General features: G+C 42.5%; 1 long non-coding RNA gene and 1 pseudogene across 1 annotated transcript in view; both read left to right on the top strand.

Moving 5' to 3' along the window:
- Positions 1 to 19,363, top strand: part of LOC136546853 (uncharacterized) — a 148,100-nt gene that overhangs the window by 38,401 nt on the left and 90,336 nt on the right. The gene's annotated exons all lie outside the window — the stretch shown is intronic.
- LOC136542885 (uncharacterized) lies at positions 5,617 to 18,084 on the top strand (annotated as a pseudogene).

Genomic DNA, 19,363 nt, shown 5'->3' on the forward strand with positions numbered 1-19,363 from the left:
TGTGCATACTTGACTGAGCGCATGGGTTGCTTTGCTGGAACCAAGATGAAGGCGGACGGAAACTAGCGGGCAGCACAAGATGACTAGTTACTGAGGCCCTTGCTGTCACCACATACGGTCGAACATGAACAGGAAACCACCACATGGCTAAAAAGTAGAAACTAGAGATCAAAATACAAGCTCAAATTTAAATTTATGACTAGTATACATTGATGTTAGCTGCGGATTGGTCGTCCCATCTACTTGTCGCTGGCAGGGTCACAAGAGGCAAAGGTGAACGGGAACCAAGGGTTGCAGTGCTGGGATGACAGAAAGAGGAACAACCACTCGACTCACACTGAGTTTGTCACTAAATTAATTTTGGTGGAAGAGACGAAAGGCCTGAATCAATCTGAGGTTCACCTAACAACACTGCACGGACTTGGCCGTTGATAGTAGCATATCCTCATATGTGGACTGTTGCTGTTGCATAATTAATGAGCATCTCGACACCTTCGAAATGGCTCTTGCAGACATTTTATTCAAAGCCTGAACAATGATTGGTGATATTATGTTTTCTGGTACCTCTCATTTCATTCATCCGTTCCTTGCATTCTAGTAATTTCCATGTGATACATAGGGCATAGTTAAAGATCTTCATGACTGATAACATGGTGTCACTCCAAAGAAAGGGTGCCCCCTGGTACATATTATTTATTAGAAAAGAAACATGTGCAGTAATAAATTTTTTTGCAAACAATTGTATTGTATTTGTGTTGAGTAGGGGAGATATTATGAAGATGCATTAAATAGTTGTCCATGTAGAACACTGAAAAGATTTTGTGTCGCCAAAACTTGCAAAGTTTTCTGTTGTTGTATTGCAATTTATTGGAATGGAAAATTTATATATAATCTGGTTGTGCCGTTCTCGCATTTTGCTCCTGGCTGCGTCCCGATCAGTGCACGACTCAGCACACTGTGAGTTTTTCTTAGCCAACCACTAAGGGAACCAAGGCGTACACATGTGAGAGCTGTGTGCATACTTGACTGAGCGCAAGGGTTGCCGAAACTAAGACGAAGGCGGACAGAACCTAGTGGGCAGCACAAGATGACTGGCTACTGAGGCCCTTTCTATCACCACTATCGAAGATGATGACAACGTCAATAAGATTGTTAAACCACCATATATGGTTATAAAGTAGAAACTAGGGGATTCAAGCTCCAATTTAAAATTACAAATAATGTATTGATCACAGCTGCGTGTTGGTCCCCATGTCTCCTTGTCGCTAGCATAGTCACAGGAGGCAAAGGACATTGTTCCTCTTTTTCCCACCCTTCTAACCCTTTTTGCCCATGGAGGCTTCGTCCCCGTTGTATAGGTCATTGTTCTTGTAACGACTGGCGCCACACCTACGGCATTTATCTACTGACTTGAAGGATATAGTGCTTCTGGCATGCAAGGATTATTTTTAATCCCCATTGTGAATGGACTAATAAGCTTCTTCACTTTGTATGTGTTGGTGGGAACTGAGTTTGAATGTGGGAGCAACCATGACAAGAGACACAATAGATCATTGAAACTACAGTCCGACCAACCATACTTAGCATTTAGGATCAGCAACTCAAGCACAAAACGTAGCACCGTCCAGTGTGTCGGATAACCCTTTTCAATACAATACAGACTCTCCTTTGCTGCCTTTTTAACCCTTTCCAAATTTTCTAGACCTTTTGCGCTCTTGAGTATATCACCTTTGATCCAATGGCCTGAAGCATTTCTACATATAATCACCATCAGCTTCGCCCCCCATATATCCTCCACCGGCATTATTGCCACCAGGTTCGTCCCCCAATCGCCCTCGACCATCGTTCCCACCCATGTCATCCTCAGCAAGCCGACCACCACCACCAACACCAAAATCTTTGTGGGCACTAGTAAACAGTACTTCTCCATCAAGCCCATCTATAAATGCATCAAGCTCTTCTGCTATAGTTCATGTTTCTCATGTCTCATCACCGTGATGGATCCAAACTTTATAATCCTTTACAAAACCTTGCACAATCAAGTGTGATCAATAGTCACATCATTCCATGCTATACCATTATTGCAATTGCTACACAAACAAAGAATTTCGATTCTGTTCTTTATTGCTATGAATGATTCCGAGCGGCTTCAAGCAATACATCAACTTTTTGTCGGAAACCTGGCTTCCACCTTAAACCAGACAGCCATGGCTTCCTATGCTCCATCTACAATGATAAACAAAGAAAAAACAAAAAGACAAAGTCAGGTACAAGAATAATTAATAAACCAAAGGAACATAATAATTAGTATGTAACAATATAATATTTCACCGTTATTGTTCATGCAAACTTAATCCCATATACTAAGTAAAAAATAACATGAATGTTAACAATAAAAAAACTAATGCCAAACCCTAGTTCTAGATCTAGATCTAGCACTAGTAGAGAAATGGGTTGTAGTCCCGGTTGGGAACTGGCTTTAGTCCGGGACTAAAGGTCCTGGCCTTTAGTCCCGGGTCACATAACCGGGACTAAAGGTCCATCCTCAGGAGAAAAATAAACAAAATTGTAGGGAGACCTATTTTGCGATGTGTGAGATTCGAACCCATGACCTCTTTCCTCGCGCATAAACTCTTTACCAATTCAGCTGTACACCACATGTGACAGGGTCCTGGACACTCTCCTTTTGAATTGACCTGTGGGGTACCTTTAGTCCCGGGTGGGAGACCTTTAATCTGAGTTGGTGACACCAACCGGGACTAAAAGGTCACCCTTTAGTCCCGGTTGGTGTTACCAACCGGGACTAAAGGTCGACCTTTAGTCCGGGTTGCCTTTAGTCCCGGTTGGTAACACCAACCGGGACTAAAGGTGGCCTGCTGCGAAAGCGTGCCAGGACAGGGGCCTTTAGTTCCTGTTGGTAGCTCCAACCGGGACTAATTCTTCTTTTACTCCCGGACGCAAAAAATACCGAGACTAAAGCCCAAAATCAAAGCGGATGAAAGGTTATTTCTCTACTAGTGTAGATGCAAACCATCTTCCCCTAAAACTATTAAATAGATCACTAAAATGAAGACATGGTGGTTAGGTGATGGTAAACTCTTGTTACCCTATTGAATTTACCATATCACCTTCAAAGATTTGATAGAAATGCATTTTCCATAAATTCCTCAACCAAAATGGAAGAGAGAAAGAAAATGAGAACCATAATTACACAATAATCTACCACTAAAATTTCAAACAAAGGTTTGGATTAGCATCTACTTACCTTTTAAAGCCTCCTCCACCAAAGGAATCAAAATAAGAACCCCCCCTCTAAATTGGTGTCCTTTAGGACATAGCCTGAGGCCCCCTTCCTCCTCCTCGTGTGTACAGTAAAAATCCCGAGGAGGAAGAAGTGGTGTGTTACTTATACAAAGGATAATTTGTATGGACAGCACTACATAGGGCCGCCTCTACAAATGGTATTCAGAGGCGGCTCCAACCACAACCGCCTCTACTAACATTTCTTTAGAGGCGGCGCTGGTGACAACAACCGTGTTTAAAATCCCTTATTTTTACAGACGGTTGCAGACAACAGCCACCTCTGAAGATTAATTTGTAGAGGTGGCTGGGGTTAGAGCCGCCTCTATAAATCATCTTAGAGGCGGCTTGTTTGGCAAGGCACTATAGAACTGGCTAAATCAGGAGCAGCCTCTATAGAAAAAGGGCTACCGTCTTAGAAAATCGTTTTTGTAGTAGTGTCTACACCAAAAAAGACTAAAACATCATCGTCTATCTCGGTCCCGGCTCACGCGTCCTAGCTAGAGATCTTACAGTAGAAAAGTTGTTGCGATTGTGTTTCCATAATGAATTTGATCCCTTGGCCTATTCGAGAACGCCTAACAAATTATTATTTGAATTTTTGAAAATATTATCTGCATTTACCAAAAGTTTGCTTAGATTTAGGAAAAATAAAGTAAAGACTGTGTTTAAATATTGTCTAGGCGCAACGCACGGGCATTAGCCTAGTTAATTAAACATTCCTTCTGTTGCATAACATGTATTTGGAATTTGACTATTGACGCGATGGATTTTACTAGCTGAAAGACTGAAACATAGATTAAAAAACATGTTATAGATTCTTATATTTAATCTTCTTTTGTTCATGTCCGCTTCCGTGGTATATAACATCAACGAAGATCTCCAATGGCAATGCAACGATGATGGATAAAAAAGTGTATTGATGCATAAAAAAAGTACATGCTAATTAGATGGATCAAAAAGATTTGTCATGACAAAGGAAAAGTATACATTACATGTATGTCACGTCCAAAGTTCCAAACAAAAAGATTTGCCACCCTCAGCATATTATGCATTTATCAATGAGGTCTAAAACAAATATTTTTTTAATCTGAAACTTTCCTTCTTTATCTTATTTTACAAAATAAAAAACTAAATAATATATATTTCACCTACTACCTCCTACAAGGCAACAAGTGATCGTAACCGTCCGATCTAGTTCATGAACGAATCACAGCAAAGCCCGGTATTTGTATGTAACATGAACATTATGGTTACTTAATGTCAGTTCATTCTAATAAAAATTGTTCAGTAATAATAATTTTAAAAGTTTGGAGCCATATTATTGGTTAGAATTTGACCTGTAAAGCAGGATATGTTCAGTGGTGAAATTCGATAGCCAACATGGGAAACAATGACTGCGAGAAAGATAAGTTTGTCATACTGTTGGACTTTCACTTGAGGTAGCGAATGTATCCAAACAAGGTTTGTTGTCAGGCAGTAGGAACATTCCGCATCAGAAGCTGCACGCTGTCACTGAGGCAATGGAGTGCTCAACTTTTGCTGCAGAGCAGTCCCTAAAGGTCGATTTTTTTATCAAGCCATAGGAACGGAGAAAGTAGCAGGACGGAAGTGTGTGTGTGTGTGTATATATATGTGTGTGTGTGTGTGTGTGCCTCTTCCTGATGTCCTCGTTTCGGGAGTTTCGATTTAATTATCGGTAGTTGTAAGCTCATGTCCTTGCACGATTGTAACAACAATGCTCGATGCTCGATGCGCACAACTAGACATGCCTATAAAAATTCCCTGTACAAGGTCAAAGCTCCAGATCTAGATGCCTAGGTTTAACCATGGACCAGCAAACAGAATAGGGGCACTAGGGCGAGTCATATACTCTGCAAGCAGGAGGTTACATGCAAGCCAACAATGCAAAGCAAGTTCATCTTCACTATATACATTAAGGCTTGAGCGTGTTGAGTTGTGATCCAAATTCAGTTATATACAAGATAAAGGCTAACTTCTACCGGAGCGAAGCGAGGCCTGTCGCCGGGAGGCTTGGGCCGAAGCAAAGCGGATTAGGGTTTTCCATCTATATATACTTCCTATAAGCCGTCGTCTTGGGATAAGAAAAGTTATAAATCCCCGACGTTTGTAACCTCACTCGATATAGTGAAGATTTGCTGGCTGGTGCCCGTGGTTTTTTCCCTTCTTCCTTGGAAGGGTTTTCCACGCTAAATCTCGTGTCCCCTGTGTTTAATCTATTGTTCTTCGTCATTTATATTGTCTATTGTTTCTAACAAGTGGTACCAGAGCTTGGTTTCACATTAGGGTTTCGCAATGGCATCAATGAAGTTTGATCTACCGCTGCTGGATTACAAGACGAGATTTGCTCTGTGGCAAGTCAAGATGCGGGCGATTCTGGCACAATCTTTGGATCTTGATGAGGCGTTGGATGGTTTCGGAGGCAAAGGGCAGAAGTCATGGATCGCTGAAGAGAAGCGGAAGGATCGTGAGGCTCTGTCTCTGATTCAACTTCATCTATATAATGATATTTTTGCAAGAAGTGCTGCAGGAGAAAACTGCCGCAGAACTTTGGCTCAAGCTGGAGTCGATCTGCATGTCCAAGGATCTAACCAGTAAGATGCACGTGAAGATAAAGTTGTTCACACACAAGCTGCAAGAAGGTGGTTCGGTGATGAACCACTTATCGATCTTTAAGGAGATCGTTGCCGACCTAGTGTTGATGGAGGTAAAATATGATGATGAAGATTTAGCTCTTCTACTGTTATGCTCACTGCCTAGTTCGTTTGCAAATTTCTGAGATACCATACTATTAAGCCGTGATGAACTAACCCTTGCGGAAGTATATGAGGCCCTCCAGTCGAGGGAGAAGATGAAAGGTATGGTTCAGTCTGACGTGTCGTCCTCCACGGGCGAATTGTTGCAGGTTAGAGGCAGGCCCGAGCAGAAAACCTACAACAACAACAATAATCGAGACAAGAGCAAGAACGGTAAAGGTCGTTCGAAGTCCAGAGGCAGGGATAAGTTCTACAGGTATTGTAAGAAAGAAACTCATGTCATTGAGAATTGTTGGAAGCTGCAGAATAAGGAGAAAATAAACGGTACATATAAACCAAAAAACAAATCCGATGGTGATGGTAAGGCCTCTGTTGTCTCCGCTGTTGATACTTCTGATTCGGGAGACGTTCTTGTTGTTTTTGCTGGTTGTGTTGCTAGTCGTGATGAATGGATACTTGATTCTGAATGCCCGTTTCATATATGCTCTAACAGAGATTGGTTCAGTTCTTACGAGTCTGTGCAGAGTGGAGATGTCGTGCGTATGGGAGATAACAACCCACATGAGATCGTGGGCATTGGCTCCGTTCAGATCAAGATGCATGATGGCATGATATGCACACTGAAAGATGTGAGACATATACCAGGGATGGCTAGAAATCCCATCTCCCTCAGCACGCTTGATGCCGAGGGGTACAGACACTCCGGTTCAGGTGGAGTGTGTAAGGTATCAAAAGGCTCTCTCATTCATATGATAGGTGATATGAATTCTGCAAAGTTATATGTTCTTAGAGGAAGTACTTTACATGGTTCTATCATTGCTGCTACTGTTTCTAATGATGAACCAAGTAAAACTAATCTCTGGCATATGCGTCTTGGGCATATGAGTGAACATGGTATGGTAGAATTGATCAAGAGAGACCTGCTGGATGGCTGCACTGTGGGTAAGATGAAGTTCTCTGAGCACTGTGTTTTTGGTAAGCACAAGAGGGTAAAATTCAATGCATCTGTTCATACCACCAAAGGTACACTTGATTATGCACATGCTGATCTGTGGGGGCCATCTCGTAAGCCCTCTTATGGTGGTGCTCGTTACATGCTTACCATTATTGATGATTACTCTAGAAAAGTGTGGTGTTATTTTCTAAAAAATAAAGATGATACTTTTGCTGCTTTTAAAGAGTGCAAAGTTATGATAGAAAGGCAAACTGAAAATAAGGTAAAATTGCTTCGTACTGACAATGGTGGTGAATTCTGTTCGGACGCTTTTAATGATTACTGCAGGGAAGAAGGCATTGTCAGGCACCACACCATCCCGTACACTCCTCAGCAAAATGGTGTGGCTGAGCGCATGAACTGAACCATCATCTCGAGGGCTCGTTGCATGTTGTCCAATGCTCATATGAACAGGTGTTTTTGGGCTGAGGCTGCTAACACCGCTTGTTACTAGATCAACCGGTCACCATCTATCCCACTTAATAAGAAAACTCTCATTGAGGTATGGTTTGGTATGCCTGCTGATTATTCACAGTTGAGAGTTTTTGGTTGCACTGCTTATGCTCATGTTGATAATGGAAAGCTAGAACCTAGAGCCATTAAGTGTCTGTTTCTTGGTTATGGTTCTAGAGTTAAAGGATATAAGTTATGGAATCCTAAAACTAAAAAGACTTTCATGAGCAGGAGCGTTGTTTTTAATGAATCTGTTATGTTTAATGACAACTTGTCCACAGATATTTCTCCAGTTGATTCTGATGAGGAGCAGCAACATGTTAGCACGCAGGTGGAGCACGTAGATGATCAGGAAACTAAAATTGTTGATAACAATGTTCATGATATTGTTCAGCACTCACCTCCTATTTTGTAGCCTCAAAATCAGTCTATTGCAGATCGTAGAACAAAGAGGAATTGTGGACCTCGTCCACGTTTAATTGAGGAATGTGATATGGCTCATTATGCCTTTAATTGTGCTGAACAGGTGGAGAACATTCATGAGCCAGCTACGTACACTGAAGTTGTTGTTTCTGGTGACCGTGAGAAGTGGATTTTCACTATGCAAGAGGAGATGCAGTCACTCGAGAAAAATGGCACATGGGATCTTCAAGAGAATGGAGGGTTTATCTCCTAGTGAGCCTCCAAGATTTAAGGCAAGGTTAGTAGCAAAGGTTTCAGTCAGATTTCTGGTGTTGATTATAATGATATGTTCTCTCCAGTTGTAAAGCATAGTTCAATTCGTACATTTTTCGGTATTGTTGCTATGCGAGATCTTGAGCTTGAGCAGTTAGATGTAAAGACTGTGTTTCTACATGGAGAGCTCGAGGAGATATACATGGACCAGCCAGAAGGGTTCATAGTACCTAGTAAGGAGGATCATGTTTGCAAATTAAAGAGGTCCTTATATGGTTTGAAACAGTCTCCTCGTCAATGGTATAAAAGGTTTGATTCTTTTATGATGTCACATGGTTTTAAGAGGTCTGCGCCGGGAGGCTTGGGCCGAAGCGAAGCGGTACGGATCGTCGCCTATTAGGGTTATATATACTTGCTGTAAACCGTCATCTTGGGATAAGAAAAATTGTAAATCCCTGACATTTGTAACCTCACCCGATATAGTGAAGATTTGCTGGCTGGTGCCCATGATTTTTTCCCTTCTTCCTTAGAAGAGTTTTCCACGTTAAATCTCGTGTCCCCTATGTTTGATCTACTGTTCTTCGTCGTTTATATTGCCTATCATTTCTAAGCACTGGGAACCCATAAACCACGTCTAGTCATGTTCACACACGATCAATGTCCGAGGTGTGTAGCTCAGTCGAACGAGTTTCCTGTAGTTTCGTACCTGGTTGAAAAGGGACGGCCGTAAACTTTCGTGGAAGGCTGGTCGCGAGCGCTTTGCAAGGTTGAGCCCGAGACACCCCAGCATGTTTGTAAGGCTTGCAGTTTTACAAAATAAACGTGGTCAAGTCTGTGCACCTGGAGAATTTTCCAACATTTAGAAAAGTCCCAAGCGAGTCGATCGTCTGTCTATGCAAGGATAATATTACGCAGTACAACTTGGAGTTACAACCTCAACCTACTCCAATCTTGTTCTTCTAAGCTCTCTATTCTGTTTCTGCAGTAGAGTTGTTTTGGCCTTTGGGTATTGTTTTTATCGCTTCAGCACAGGCCATCTTCGTTATGCCATTTGTTTCCTTTGTTGGTTACCCTTGGGCCATGGCTGAAGTGGCCAGTTGTTTTTGTTTTTCTTTGGCTATACTTGGTTTCCTTTTTTTTTCGTCTAATAAAAATAACGACGGCAAAGCCCTTGTCACTCTTTTAAAATAAAGGGCACTACATTTCGCAGTTGCGGGACATCATATATGTTCATTGGACAAATAGTCACACATAGTCGAGTGCACTCCGTGACACACAGTCGCTTCAGCAACTGCTTTGTATGGATCCTAGCTAGTGCTTCTGGTACATACGAGCTCATCACTACTTGCTTCGAGTTGCATCCCACTGGTTGAGTGTGCGTAGTAACATTTGTGATGTACGCGTATTCACAAATGTGAGGTTCCTGTACAATTACCAATCTAGTCTAGTGCAGTCTTTAACTTACATCCCTTAATGTACGAGTATTCACATCTGGATCACATATGTACATTGGAGAAATATATTAGTCTTTGGAAACAAAAAAATATTGTTTGCCTTTAGAGACTATATTCTTGGTTGTTCACTGGTTCCGTATATGGGATATTCTCCAAAAGCCGGATATATACATGGCGGTTTCATGGCACTTGGTATTGGTGGCCAAGGTTGCCATCTCCGGGAACATTAATTGGTAGCGTTCTAGGCCATGTTTAGTTCCCACCATTTCTAGAATTTGGCACTATGTAAAAAGAAGATTCCTCGTCACATCAAACTTGCGGTACATACATGGAGTACTAAATGTTGACGAAATCAAAAACTAATTACACAGTTTGGTTGTACTCTGCGAGACGGACGTTTTGAGCCTAACTAGTTAACGATTGGACAATTATTACCAAATAAAAACAAATAGTACTGCATCTACAGTACCCTATGTTTTGGGCGGCGCCGGATCGGCTGATGAACTAAACGCGGTGTGTGGTTCTTCTTTTTCAATGCCAAGCTGAAGCATAAAGTAATTTTTCAAGGTTTTGTATCAACTCGATGTATTCCACACGAGAAAATAATAAATGCTTCCTTTACCAAAAAAATAGCAAGAAGATTCAGTGAGGCCTTAGTACAATAAGAATGCCATTAAAGTGAGGACGAATTAACTAAAGTTAATAATGACGGCGAAATTGACCTCCAAATCATAGATATATACTTTAGTGATTAAATTCACATCAGTTCACTGGACGATGCGTTTTTAACACCGCGCGCGTTGGTTATTTTCCCTTGCCTTACCCTTCAGTGCACAGCCCACTAGGTCATGCGTTTCAAGGATGGTGTCCTTCTGCTTATTAGTTGTGCATTAGGAAGAATGTTTGTTGATCTACACACGCAGAGTCACATTGTTTCCTTTTATTTGGGGCATTTGTACCTAACATGAAAATTAAGCTTACTGAATATCGGTTCAGCCTAATTTAAATTACAAACTTATAATAATTTAAAAATTTTGGAGCCATATTATTGCCATTGGTCAGAGTTTGACCTGTAAATTAAAGCGGTACGATATGTTTGCAGCTGAAATTCCCGACAAAAAATGAGAAACAGTGGCTGCGGGAAAGATATGTAAGTCTGTCAGACTGTTAGACGTTCACTTAGCTTGTTGTCTGGAAGAAGGGATGTTAGCATCATAAAGTGAACACTGCCATTAGGCAATGGAGTGCTCAGCTTTTGCTTCAGATGTGGATGGAAGTTCTTTCAATGTACTGTACTCTCCCTAAAGGTCGATCATCCAGCCATTGGAATGGAGAAAGTAGCATATATATCCCTGTTCATTTTGGGAGTATCGATTATTATTACTGGTATTTGTTAGCTCTTGTCCTCGCATGATTGGAATTAAATACTAGATATGCACAAGCAGACATGCCTATAAAAATGCGCTGCAGAAGTGCAGATGGATTTCCAGATCGCTAGGTTGAACCATGGACCTGCAAAATAAGTAGGAACACTTGGACTAACATATACTACTCTGCTAGGAAGTTACATGCAAGCCAGCAAAGCAAGGGCATATTCACTATATGCATTCAGGCAATAATCAGGATTGAGGGGCATTGGGAATCCGTAACGCTCTTTTTATTAGTATTCTACTACTGCATTCATCACCAATGGCGGTGGCGTGTACAGCATTCATACAAGACGGTTTCTTGCAGCCGCAATTGGCAGCATCAGATCTAAAGGGAATGGGTGTAAACATTTAATTTGTTTTTTTAGGCAAACCGGAGTTATGTAAACCTCTCATCATTGCCCCGTTAGGATCTCCATCTCAATGACCATTCCCAAAGGCCAAATTTTTTGATTTAATAACTATTGGCTAGAACATGAGGGCTTTCAGGGAATACTAATGCAAGCATGGTCAACCAATGCCATCCGAGGAGACAGTCCTAAGAGACTTGCAGCTATGCTTAAAACTCTCAAAAGTGCTTTAAAACTGAGAAATTCAAAGTTATCCGACCTGAAGAACGTTGGAAATGTTAAGTTGGTACTAGAATTTCTGGAAACAATTGAGGAGTATAGAGATCTTAGTCTATAAGAATGGAACTTCAGAGATATTCTTAGGGGAAGACTTCTCACCCTCCCAAACCAACAAAGAACTTATTGGGAGCAGAGAAGCTCTATAAAATGGGTAAAGTTTGGAGATGCTCAAACAAAATTCTGCCTTGCCAATGCAACAATTAGACACAGGAAAATCTCATCGCCAAATTAGAAACATATATTCGAATATCACTCTCTGCACATGCAGACAAAGAGTAGCTTCTGTGGGAAATTAAACATACAAAGAAAGATCGGGCATTTGTCAATTCAACGGGATACAGTGTGAACTTTGAACTATCATCCTTTATTCAGGCCTCCAACCACCTAGGAGTCCGAGAAGAAGAGTTCACAGTGCCTTAAATTGACAATGTGGCCATGCTCCTCCCAAATGATAAGTCTCAACCAACAGAAACGCCACAGATAAAAAAAGCACAAACTTCGCTAGTCTGCCACTAAAACTCCAGCCATGATAAGCAAAAAGGTCCATCACGGTCGTCTCAAGCACACGGTACCCCTAATTTATTCGGGGTCTGTCCTCTTCTTTTGCAGCAGCGCCCATAAGCGGATCCAGTGCATTCTGATCCCCTGAAGACTGCCAAGGCATAATACTTAAGTTTCTTCTTGTCCTGTTCCTCAAAGGTTCTTCTTAGCCACTAGTCTTGCAGCTCACTACTGGAAACAGAGACTTTGCCGAGTGCAAAATTCTTCTGAAAATGCTCACAACCTGAACAGATCTGCTCACATTTCTGCACTACCAGAATCAATTGGCAAGCTCGCCGAGTGTTTGAAATATCTGGGTTTGTCAGGTTGCTCTGGCATATCAAAACTGCCAGAATCATTTGGTGATTCAAAATGTTTGGTGCATCTTGACATGTCAGGTTGTTCTGGATTAAAATCTGCCGGACTCAATTGGTAATCTCACAAACTTGCAGCACCTCATGTTATCCAAATGCCCCGGCCTTGAAGTCCTACCTGATTCTTTGTGTGGCCTCATACAACTCCAATATTTGAACTTATCATTTTTGTAGTTATATTGCACGGCTACCAGAAGCTATAGGCAGACTCGTTAATCTAGAGTATTTAAACATGTCATATTGTGGTGTCAGGGAACTTCTTGAGTCATTTAAGATGTTGCATAATTTGCTGCATCTGAATTTGCAAAAGTCCACTATTGTGAATGGACTACCATGAGCTCTGAGTGGCCTCACCGCCTTACAATATCTTCAAATGTCAGACTATTTGATAGCAGATAATTTGGAGAAGCGTGGTCTACCTGTTGCTATGAGAAACCTCACCAACCTCAAGGTTTTAAATTTAAGACGCAGCTTACGTGGACTCTTTGATGTTGAACAGAATGACGGCTATCTTGACTTCATTGGTAGCCTTACCAATCCGGAGAATCTGGACCTAAGCTTAAATCGTGAACTTAGGTATCTACCAGAAAGTATTGGTAACCTCAAATGGTTGCATACATTGAATCACGAGGTTTGCGATGAGCTCCAGTCCATTCCAGAGAGTATACGTTGTGCAACTGGACTGAAGTCTATAGGGCTGAACTGTTGCGCCGACGAACTGATAGATCAGGCCACTTCTCTGTTGCATTATTCACAAACATTGCCACTCTTTAAGGTTAGTGCTGATGGCATCAGTGACTGCAGCAATCTGCATCAGCTCGAGGGTGAAAAGGTTGAGGAGTTACATATATGTTGCCTTGAAGACGTCATGTCTCTTGAAGAAGGCCAGGGACTTAACCTGTCGACCAAAGAGCATCTCTTAAAATTGACACTGGCATGGACGGCGATGCCTGCTGAGTTCTTTTGTGCTGGTCAACGTCTGGAGCACAAGGATTTGTTGGGAGAACTAGTGCCACAGAAGAGTCTGATGTCCTTGGTTCTACAAAGTTATGTCAGTCCGATCTTTCCTAGCTGGCTCATGGACATTTCTCAACATCTACCTAACCTTACCTTACAATCATTAATCTTCCTACATGTAGACCCCTGCCACCACTGGGACTGTTACCGTACCTAGAAAGACTGTGGCTCTCCGCAGCACCCAACATTCAAAAAATTGACAGCAGTATATGTGGTGGCAAAAGTGCATTTCCCCGGTTGGCAAACTTCAGTGTATATCATATGGCAAGTTTGGTGGAATGGGATATATACAACATTCCCTGGCGAAGATGGTGTGGAGAAGTTAATGTTCCCTATGCTAGATGTATTCGATGCGATTAATTGTCCAAGGTTGAGGTTGAAACCATGTCCACCAAAGTGTAGTCGGTACATTATAGCTGTGAGCGACCTAGTTATCTCTTCATTGAAGGAAATAGAAACTAGTAATAACCATGGCTCCAGCTCTACCCAAACCACCAGCCTGACCATCATATATTGCCAGAGCCATAGATTCAGGCTGTTTCACCACTGCCCTGCCTTCCAGGAGTTGACTTTCTCTACAAGTCCAAATTTGACGAGCTTGCCAGATGGTATACAGCAGCTCTCCTCCCTTAAGTCGCTGGAGTTGGAAAAGTGTGACAGCATATCAGCACTGCCAGAATGGCTGAGCGACATCTCTCTCAAAAGACTGCTCATCAAGGGCTGTAATAGCATCAAGTCTTTGCCTACATGTATACAGCAGCTCACCAGCCTCCAGAATCTAGATATTCGTGGGAACCAGGAACTACAGCATTGGTGTGAAACAGAAGAGAATAAGGCGAAGCTCGCGCACATTGAGGACATAGTAAGTTCCCGATGAAACTGGATTTATCTCAATGCAGTATTCAAGATTTTCATTATATATACATCTAATGTACTTCCTGTTTGCTTTCAGCATGTCAATTATCTCCTTGTTAAATTATTTTTAGATATATAAGGGTTTTGGTTCCCGTTCGCTTAGCTTTGTGTATATATGGTACTTTGTTTACTTGCTGGGAAATAATAAAGAGGGTAAAATCTCAGCAGTGGTGACAAGAATATTAATGAAATTCACTGGCTGACCTTTGTCACAGTTAGCTAATTAACTTGCTAAACAAATGTAGCTTTTTTCCTGATAGGTTGTATTCTATTTTCTGTAGTCCACATGACACTAATACTTCAATCCCGTTAGATTACTGTCTTTGTTTGCATGAGAGTTTAAATTATAGCTAACCAGTACTTTTTGTTTTTGCAATTCTGCAGAGTTATGGTTATCTGTAGCTTAACCAAGTGTCATAACAGCGCTCCAAGAGTAAAAGGTTACCGTCAAAATCAGCTGGACTTCTGAAGTGTGACGCTAGGAGTGATTGAATTGTTAATATTCAGTACCTCTCCTAAAAAATTCCTTGTCTTCATATATATTAAACTACTAATGCAGTGCCTTGATGATGTGGCATTTATGTGAATGACTCACCGGTTTCTGGGATGGGTTTGACTTTATAGGATTGTTATGAAATATTTTATTGCTCCAGTGATGAGGTGCTTCATTTATGGGTTGCCAACTGTAGCCATTTTTGAGCCGTTTCAACTGTTCAATGTTGCACGAAATTACTTGCAGTGGCAGTTCGGTGGACATGCCTTGTTTTTTGTATCTCTAGAAATGTTGAAGTACGAACTATGGATGTGATGAGTTGTTTCAGCTATGTATGCTTTAGGATACAATTGGAAAACCGTGATTACTTTTGGGTGCCACTGCCATTACGCTTTCTGCAGTATTGCAGGGAAAGATACAGTTCAAGCTGACTCTGCAAGATTGATGTTTGCAACACAATTTGGCATTACTCATGCCGATCTATCCATCCATTTTTGGGCATGAGATAATTCAGCTACGAAAAAGAGTAGGCGAGTAGCATGCTGGTTTTCATTTCACCATGCAAGTGGAGCGCCGAATCATATGATAAACACATAGCTCTCATCAAACCGATAGCAAAAGCGTCGAGGCAAGAAGAGAAAAACTCATGCTCCCAATTATACAGGCACCATAGACAGACTCTGTAAGTCACCGATAAAGAGTTATAATATTATAAGCTGACACAAAACATGTCCCCAACTCCTAAGACCAGTAATAGAATGTGCAGCAATGATCATTATATAGTAACTGAACGAGACTTGAAAGGCAATGAATCCAAGCAGTACAGCAGACTTATATGAGCTATGCAACATCAAACTCTACCACTATCCAAACAATCAGGCATAGCACACATGCTCTCCGTACGCCGCACCCCAAGTCCACGCCTCCGCCGGATGCGCTGCGCTCACCATTGCGCTCCCACTCCTAGTGTAGGCAGCACCAGGAGATGCAACTGGCACCATTGCGCTGGTTTTCATTTAGGAAGTTTTTTCATCCGAGGTCGTTTGAAAAATTCGAATTTTAAATTTGAGAGATTCAAACGTAGTTTTGCATGATAAGATGATTTCAAATAAAAAAATTGTCAACTACATAGTTTCATAACTTTTGGAGATCTACAATTTTCGTTTAGGAAGTTTTTCCATCCGAGGTCTTTTGAAAAATTCAAATTTTAAAATTTTCAAATTCAAACGCCGTTTTTGCATGACAAGATGATTTCAAATCAAAATGTTGCCAACTACAAAATTTCATAACTTCTCAAGATCTACAAAGTTTATTTTGGTCATTTGTTCATCCAACATAGTGGTAGTAACATTATTCACAAATCTTATATATCACTCTTCTACTTTCATGAAACTAATATGAGACATATAAGAGAGATGTAGATTTTATGAATAACGTTATTGTCGTTTTGTCAAATGAAGAAATGACCAAAATAAACTTTGTAGATCTTGAGAAGTTATGCAACTTTGTAGTTAAAAAGTTTTTCATTTGAATTCATTTCGGGCCTCAAAAATTGCTTTGAAAAAATAATTTGCCGAGGGCAAAAAAAAATGCACATGGCAAAATACCTCTTTGCCGAGTGCCAAAAAAAAGGCACTCGGCAAGGACGTATTTTGCCGAGTGCCAAAAAATGGCACTCGGCAAAGACGCATTTTGCCGAGTGCAAAAAAATGGCACTCGGGAAAATACATCTTTGCCGGGTGCCAAAAAAAAACACTCGGCAAAGCCATCTTTACCGAGTGCTCCCAAAGTATCTGATATCACATGTGGAGATGTCCTGGTTTGTAAGCATCGTACGTGACAACGTGCACGAAATCTTCTGAAATTTTTATCATAGCCTCCACATATGATATCACGACATCTCAACAAGTTTCATGATTTTCGGACTTCGTTTATTTTTTATAGAATTTATAAACACTTCACACGCAATTTCGCGGACATATTTCGTGAACAAGATGTCCGAACTTTTGGGTCCGTTCCTGGATACGGCCTCTCACAACACTCACTAACATGACTATCAATTTTCGAATCGTTAAACTCCATTATTCGTACCACGTGCAGTTCAAATTTCTAATTTCCGAAAAAATTCAAGTAAACGAAATAAAGTAACTAAATATAACAAAAAGCCACAAAAATTTTCCAAATTGTAACTAGGAGTTCCTGGTGCTTTAAAAAGGCTGCACAAAAAAATTGGAGGCCAAAAACAAAAAAACAAAAAAACGTTGCCGAGTGCCGGGGCATGGCACTCGCCAAAGGGTGTCTTTGCCGAGTGCCAATTATCAGGCACTCGGCAAAGAATGTTTTAAATTTTTTTTTAAATTTCCTCTTTGCCGAGTGCATCCACAGGAGCACTCGGTAAAAAAATAATAAAAAAAAATTAAATCTTTACCGAGTGCCGTCCAGGGGCACTCGGCAAAGTATTTTAAAAATAAAAAAATTTTCTTTGCCGAGCGCCAGATCTGAGACGCTTGGCAAAGAATTTTAAAAAAAAAATTTAAATCTTTGCCGAGTGCCAGATCTGGGGCACTCGGCAAAGAAATTAAAAACAAAAAAAAAACAAATCTTTGCCGAGTGCCTCCCTGATCCGGCACTTGGCAAAGCCGCGGACTTAGCGGTTTTTGACCGGCCGGGCAGTCACAGCCAGCCACCCCGCGCCCACGCCTGCCCACCCCCGCCTCCGCGCCGCGCGCCGCGCCCACACCGCCCCGCTCGCCCGCGCCGCCACCGGCCGCCGTGCGCCCGCGCCACCCGGCCGCCGCGCTGCCCGTGCGCCCTGCGCCCGGCCGCCCGCGCCGCCTTGCCCTCGGCCGGCCCTGCCCCCGGCCGGCCCGTCCCCTGGCCGCGCGCCCGCTGCCGTCGCGCCCTGCCGCCGGCCGCGCCGTGCCCCCAGCCGGCCCTTCCCCCAGCCGCGTCGCCCGCTGCCCGCTCGCCAAGCCGTGCCGTGCCCCTGGCTGGCCCTTCCCCCGGCTGGCCCTTCCCCCGGCCGCGCCGCCCTGACCCTGGCCGGCCCTACGCCTCGGCCGCGCCTTTTTTCTGGCCTTGCCCTGCCCCCGGCCACGCCCCGTGGACCACCCGCCCCGACGCCATCCGTGCTCCACCCCGTCCCCGACTCTGCCCGATCCCGACGCCTCCCGCCCCTACCCCGTCGCCCGTCAGGTATGCCTTCTCACTTATTATTGTCGAGGTAGTGGTAGTTGTAGTAGTATTAGTTGTACTAGTGGTAGTATTAGTACAACTAGTGGTAGTATTAGTAGTAGAATTAGTGGTAGTAGTAGTAGAAATAGTGGTAGTAGTAGTAGTACAACTAATGGTAGTAGTTGTAGCAATAGTGGTAGTAGTAGAAGAACCAATGGTAGTAGTAGTAGCAATAGTGAAGGTAGTAGTACAAGTAGTGGTACTATTTTGATATATTCTTCTGCATGGATTGATATCCAAACTACATGGCTTCTGTTGAGCCATATGTGCTTGTCGGCCATCGTGCCGTTGTTTTTTGCAGGTTTTGGAAACCTCACCATGCAGGGGAGGTTCTGCCGAATTTTTTTTGTAAATGATAGTATTTTGTACCATTTTTGTAGAGAAGAGCCCGTCAGAGTTGAGTCAGAGTTCTCGCTACCATGTCGGTCTGCCTACACCGCGTCGTCTCGCCACTGCACTGACCCGCCACGGTGCCACTAGCCTGACTCCGTCGCCACCCTAGGTATAACCCCTCTTTTCGTATCATTGTCGTAGATTGCGTAACCCAGTTAGGCGTCTCCCGTTCGAAAGAGATACGGTTGGAGGTATGCAGATCTTTGCATATCTATGACCGTATCTATTTTGGATTATCCACGCTTTTTGGACAGCCCGCGGATGCGTAGATGGGTTAGTTTCCATGTTCTGCTCTAGTCCGAGACAGAGTTTCGGCATCACCTCCCTGTTGTTCTCCGGATACACACTCTTCTTTGGTAGGACGTGTATCTAGAGAACAGCGGGGAGGTGCTGCCGAAATTCTGTCTCGGATAGGAGTAGAGCATGGAAACTAACCTCATCTACGCATCTACGGGTGGGATTAGGACCTATCCTCACCTATTAGACAGTAGGAACACCATGTAGATGCAATTGATGGTTACATTACTCGTCGATACATATGTTAGAGGATGGATGACCGTCAGTGGATGTACACGGGCTGGAGAAGTCAGAGTGATTACACCACGGAATGGATGAACAAGACCGATGCTTTCTTGAACAGTGCATTTGGCAACACTGCTAAAGGACATTGCCTAGTTTTGTGTCCCTG

This window comes from Miscanthus floridulus, chromosome 3, assembly GCF_019320115.1.
Source record: "Miscanthus floridulus cultivar M001 chromosome 3, ASM1932011v1, whole genome shotgun sequence".
In the NCBI taxonomy this organism is placed as follows: domain Eukaryota; kingdom Viridiplantae; phylum Streptophyta; class Magnoliopsida; order Poales; family Poaceae; genus Miscanthus; species Miscanthus floridulus.